We start from the raw sequence: 6693 nt of genomic DNA, 5'->3' as shown, positions 1-6693 counted from the left end.
ATTAAGGATCTACAACCTATCCTAAAGGATGACCCAACACTCTCACAAGTCTTGGGAGACAGGCCAGTCCTTGCCTACAGACAGCCCCGCAACCTGAAGCAAATACTCACCAACAACCACATACCACACAACAGAACCACTAACCCAGGAACTTATCCTTGCAACAAAGCCCGTTGCCAATTGTGCCCACATATCTATTCAGGGGACACCATCACAGGGCCTAATAACATCAGCCACACTATCAGAGGCTCGTTCACCTGCACATCCACCAATGTGATATATGCCATCATGTGCCAGGAATGCCCCTCTGCCATGTACATTGGTCAAACTGGACAGTCTCTACGTAAAAGAATAAATGGACACAAATCAGATGTCAAGAATTATAACATTCATAAACCAGTCGGAGAACACTTCAATCTCTCTGGTCACGCAATCACAGACATGAAGGTCGCTATCTTAAAACAAAAAAACTTCAAATCCAGACTCCAGCGAGAAACTGCTGAATTGGAATTCATTTGCAAATTGGATACTATTAATTTAGGCTTAAATAGAGACTGGGAGTGGCTAAGTCATTATGCAAGGTAGCCTGTTTCCTCTTGTTTTTTCCTTCCCCCCCCCCAGATGTTCTGGTTTAACTTGGATTTAAACTTGGAGAGTGGTCAGTTTAGATGAGCTATTACCAGCAGGAGAGTGAGTTTGTGTGTGTATGGGGGTGGGGGGGATGTGAGAAAACCTGGATTTATGCAGGAAATAGCCCGACTTGATTATGTAAAGAGTTGTCACTTTGGATGGGCTAGCACCAGCAGGAGAGTGAATTTGTGTGGGGGGGTGGAGGGTGAGAAAACCTGGATTTGTGCTGGAAATGGCCCACCTGTTGATCACTTTAGATAAGCTATTATCAGCAGGACAGTGGGGTGGGAGGAGGTATTGTTTCATATTCTCCGTGTATATATAAAGTCTGCTGCAGTTTCCACGGTATGCATCTGATGAAGTGAGCTGTAGCTCACGAAAGCTCATGCTCAAATAAATTGGTTAGTCTCTAAGGTGCCACAAGTACTCCTTTTCTTTTTGCGAATACAGACTAACACGGCTGTTCCTCTGAAACCTTTTATGATGTGTTAGGCGGATGCCCACTGGTGTTCATACGTATTTATGAAGATTTTTACCCCTTTTCCTTATTTGAACTTCCACACCCTACTACTTCTGGGGTGCCCTGTTTTCCATTGGCTAACTTGTTAGTTTCCCTTATGCTCATTAGCATTTATATCACCTTATCACCACAGTAAAAGGCAGTAACCTTAAGGAAGTCTCTCACATTTCACTCTGGCTACCAACCGTCATCTTGGGGTGTCTACTAATCTTTCCTACACATTATTATCCAAACTCAGTAGTTATTTTCAAAACATCAGCATATCGCAAACATAGACAGAAGCTCAGCACATTTATTATTAACTTACTTATGCTCACATATCTGTATACTATAGCTAATTTAGCCTAAATCCTAAAGCCTATTTTGGCAAAGCTAAATATTTTACAAGCCTGAGTCCTGTAGGTCCTGTGTTACAGCATTAATTAATACTTATATTTCACCACTATATCCTAAATATACCTTATATCCTGTGTCCTTGGCTACAAGTACTAGTGTAAAATGGCTGTACCACCACAGCTGAATTTGACCCAAAGAACAGAAATTTTTTATGCAAAATGTTGGAAGCAGTTGTAGCAGTTTATTCTGAGATGTTCATAAATGATCTGGAAAAAGGAGTAAACAGTGAGGCGGCAAAATTTGCAGATGATACAAAACTACTCAAGATAGTTAAGTCCCAGGCAGACTGCGAAGAGCTACAAAAGGATCTCACAAAACTGGGTGACTGGGCAACAAAATGGCAGATGAAATTTAATGTTGATAAATGCAAAGCAATGCACATTGGAAAACATAATCCTAACTATATATATAAAATGATGGGGTCAAAATTAGCTGTTACCACCCAAGAAAGAGATCTTGGAGTCATTGTGGTTAGTTCTCTGAAATCATCCACTCAATGCGCAGCAGCAGTCAAAAAAGTGAACAGAATTTTGGGAATCATCAAGAAAGGGATAGATAATAAGACAGAAAATATCATATTGCCTCTATATAAATCCATGGCACGCCTACACCTTGAATACTGCGTGCAGATGTGGTCGCCCCATCTCAAAAAAGATATATTGGAATTGGAGAAGGTTCAGAAAAGGGCAACAAAAATGATTAGGGGTATAGAACGGCTTCCATATGAGGAGAGAGTAATAAGACTGGGACTTTTCAGCTTGGAAAAGTGGCGAGTAAGGGGAGATATGATCGAGGTCTATAAAATCATGAGTGGTATAGAGAAAGTAAATAAGGAAGTATTATTTACTCCTTCTCATAATACAAGAACAAGGGGCCACCAAATGAAATTAATAGGTAGCTAATTTAAAACAAACACAAGAAAGTATTTTTTCATGCAATGCACTGTCAACCTCTGGAACTCCTTGCCAGAGGGTGTTGTGAAGGCCAATACTATAACGGGGTTCAACATGCTACACCACACAGCTTTTAGGGAACCTAACCTCTTGATGAGAGGCAACATGAATTGACAGAGGAGAGAACCACAGAGATTACATGATCTCTGGAAGTATTGGGATTTAAAACATTTTTGGTACATGGAATAATATTCCTGGTTTTGAGGGAGGTTTTGGATCCTGGTTGTTTTGTCTAATCCAGTCTTATCTATCTAGGCATGTATACCACAGTCACTGCCATGATACCTGATTCTCTTCCTAAAGTGACACTGTTTCCAGTTGAGATGGACAAAGCTGGCGCAAGACAAGCCATTGATTCCAGATTGATATCTGAAGAGAAGAACAAGGTAAGTTGTACATCTAAAACATGTAGGCTGTGAGAGGGCAAGGTCCTGCCCTTGTCTTCTGCTCTGTCTACACACAGTATTCAGAGTGTTCAGCTGTTAAACATCACAGTGTAGTTTATTTACATTGCTCTTCACATCACCTTACTGATCCATACACCACATCATTTACAGCTTCAGTTTCTCCTCAGCCATCTGGCAAAGAGAGGGAAGAGGTCTTGTCACCCAGAGATCCTTCTTGGTTCTGACTCTCCTACTCTGACCCTCTTCCCCAGCACTGCCTTCCAGTGCTTTCTTCTACTCTCTGTGTTAATGGGCTAATTAGCTCTTTAATCCTCCCCAGCCCATTCTAAACTGCTAATTAGGCAGGGTGGTGGTGGGGAATTAATTAGTGTTTAAGTGATCAGAATGCAGGCTCAAGTATTGGTTCCCAGCACTCTGTCACAGGTGGAATCCATAAAAGAGCAAAGGAGAATAAGGAAAACAAAACAGGTTTGGGGTCACATGGGCAACTATACCTACGGAACATTTGCAAGCAAGTGAAATACAACCAGAGTAGGCCACTATCTACTATAAATCCCATCATCCTCATGACATACTAATGTGACAAAGTTTTTCCATTTACACACTTTTCTTGTTCAAAGGAATGCATGATTTCCAGTTTCCCCTGCAGCCCCAGAAGCTACATGCATTCTGAAATGAATTCTTTATATTATACCATCTGTCTCACTGTGGTCTGCAATATAAAGAAACAGCACAGAATGCTGTGAAAATCTTGTTAACAGCCCGCAACATTTTATTTTTGATTAGTGGCATGAATGAGGAAAATATATTTTGGTTTCCCTGCTAGACCTAGCGCTCAGCAGGAAAATTACATGCCTGAAGGATATGTTCAAATGTACGCCAAACTTTGTGATGTTTCCAGATTACTTAACTTCGCCACAGGAAATCGAAAGAAATATTTATATGCTACAATGTATTTTTGAACTGCAGTCCAGTGGGGTTTGCAAGTTTTCTGAGCTTCCAGCAGAAATAGTAGACTTGTTTGTGCTGAGTGGAAGATAACTGAAACCATATCACATTTTCAAAGACAAGTCCCACAACTTTCATGCTAATGACATTAAAAATATACTTGGTGATGAGCTTTTTCAGACATAATGAATCAACTGCACAGTTCATTAATTTGGGTGTGAGTGGTGAGTCTTATTTATTTATTCTTTTTAAAATCAGATAATGAATTGCGTGCTCATGAAAATGAAGACTAAGGGCCCAATCCTGCTATGGACTGAGCAAAGTCAATTCCTATTGAAGTCAATGGGAGAGGTGTGTGCTCAGCTCCTACCAATATTGAGTCCTAATGGTCCTGGCTTGAGCCAGGTGGTAGGCACCATGCCAGGTTTCTCCACACAGTTCTGCCAAGGCATCTCACCTCTGGCCCTCAAACTCTCTGGCTATTCCAACCCTGAACTGTGCCAAAATGCATGGTGGTTTTGTGATGTGCCCAAATGGAGATGAAGATGAGACCAAGAATGTTTTCATTGTGTCCTTTCCAACTTTTCAACAGTTTAATTGGACATGAATTGATACATTTACCCCAGGTTTATTTTTACTATTCTTTATGGCATTTGCTTTGACTTGGGACTTTCTGTTTAATTTTCATCATGCTTATTTCTCAATCAAAATATGACAAAACCATTGCTTCCTCCAGTAATATATTCTGTGTTGCAATGTGACATAATCCTATTTCTATATTTTAATATATACAGGAAACAAAAGCTTTTTGCTTCAGAGTCTATAACTTTTGAGGGGATGTTGAAGAAAAATTGCAATAGTGCATGGATACAAATGGATTCATATTATACAGGACCAGTATTATTCTTAAAAAGTAAAGATGGGCTGAGATCAATATCCCCCATCTAAACATCCCTGAATGTTGGTGAAGTTTGAATCCAGATCTGAAATTTGCAGTTATAGCCTCATCAGTATAATGGCTTTTATCTAAACACTTGGAAATGTTTGGCTCCATGCCTGAGCCACAACTTTCTAGCTCTGATTCCATTCTGCTCAAAAGGTCCCCAGTGTTAGTACACATTGTAACTACAATGCTACATAGACATCATTGTTCTTTTGGTGCTTAGTTACCAATAAGGTCCAAAGTCCTGAAGTCCTTTCATGCATAAAACTCCTTCTAAAGTCAATGGGATTTTTGTATCTTCAAGAACTGCAAAGTTAGGTGAAACATACTACTCCACTGACAGAGTGCTCTATGGAAATCTCCTGGAAGGAGAGCTTTGTTCCTGTGGGTTTTGCCACATTATGAAGGAGTGGGTGTTGTGGCACCAGATGTGTAGCTTTGATTTGCTGTCGGCAGACATGTTTTTGGGAGCAGCACGCAAAAAGATAAAGACAAAGAGAAAATTGCCAGATATTTGTAACAGATTTCTAACTGTATTAGGTTTTTTCCAATCTTCTTTAACCTTTTTCTCCTGCATTAATGTCTCCAATGTTGTCATAAATCTCGTGGTCCCAAACCAGCAGAGCAGTAACTTTAGTTAGATGGGTTTGAGGTTGAAGGATCGAACCTTGAGTGAGCATGAAGGGAGCCATCCTGGGTTCCTTGCACATTCCAAACTCCCACTGATTTCAGAGGGTGTTTTGAGTGCAAAAGGAATGCAGGTTCAAGCTCCAAAAGTCTGTGTCCCCTTTCCGAGTCACAAAATCAATATGTCAGGAATCACTCAAGTGTGTTTCAGAACCAGGGTTAAAAAAGAATGATACTTAAATAATACTTTACAAACGTTAACTAATTAACTTGGAAGTACCATAGGTCCATAAGGGCTGTTATCCTCATGTTATGCATGGAGATACTGACACACCCACAGTTTGAGATTCACATTTTCAAAGGCCGTCTCTAATTTTTTGTGGTGCCTCAGCTACTGGATGCCCATCCTGAGACAGGTCGAAGTCACAAGCTGGCCACTCGAATACTGGGCACACACTTAGAGACAGCTTCTGAAAAATTCTCTTAGAGTGAGAACTAGGATTAAAAATCCAGAGCTGCTGGCTCCCAGCCCGTTGCTCACACTACTCACATCACTAATTCCCCTACAACCGCACTGTGCCCCCAGCAGTTAAAATCAAGTCTACCTTTCGGTGTGATGGGAAAAAACAAACATGTTATGGTGCCTGGGTGTGGTGCTGTGTCAGCATGTAGATGTGGAAAGAGGAAAAAGGTCAATAAAACACAGTAAAAATAGAAATCATGGCTAGTGCTAGTGTTTCAGCCCCAGGGGCTCTTTCAGGATGAAATAGCAGTACTTTTGTTTTCTTTTTCTCATTTCCCCCTCCTCCCCCAACAGCCTCAAGAAGGCTTGAGGGCTAAGGTGTCATCTGTAACCTTTTCCTCTCTCCATATTTTTCATGTCTGTCATACACTTTTTAAAAGATTACTTCAAGCCCTGCTCCATCCTGCCAAGGGATCTGTGCTAAGCATGCAAAAGGCGTGGCCCACAGCATGCTTGCTACACACGATTTTATCCCTGCAGCACAGGGATTCCTTGCTGCTTTGAGAGGTAACATTCCTTTGTGTCAATAGACACATCTTTCTTTGTTGTGTCTTGGGCCAGGCAGAGAGAGATTTTGCCTGATGAATTTGGACATGATGCTGCAGCACATTCATCTTTTGGGTTCACTGTGCTCAGCTATCCAATACTGACCACCACTTGGTGAAATTAAATGAGTGAAATTAAATTACTAACAAAACTCCCAAGTAGTGACTTACACACTGCATATATTATACTATTGTATTATC

The sequence above is a fragment of the Caretta caretta genome, chromosome 2 (assembly GCF_965140235.1).
Source record: "Caretta caretta isolate rCarCar2 chromosome 2, rCarCar1.hap1, whole genome shotgun sequence".
Lineage (NCBI taxonomy): Eukaryota > Metazoa > Chordata > Testudines > Cheloniidae > Caretta > Caretta caretta.
Note: the sequence above shows the minus strand (reverse complement) of the source record.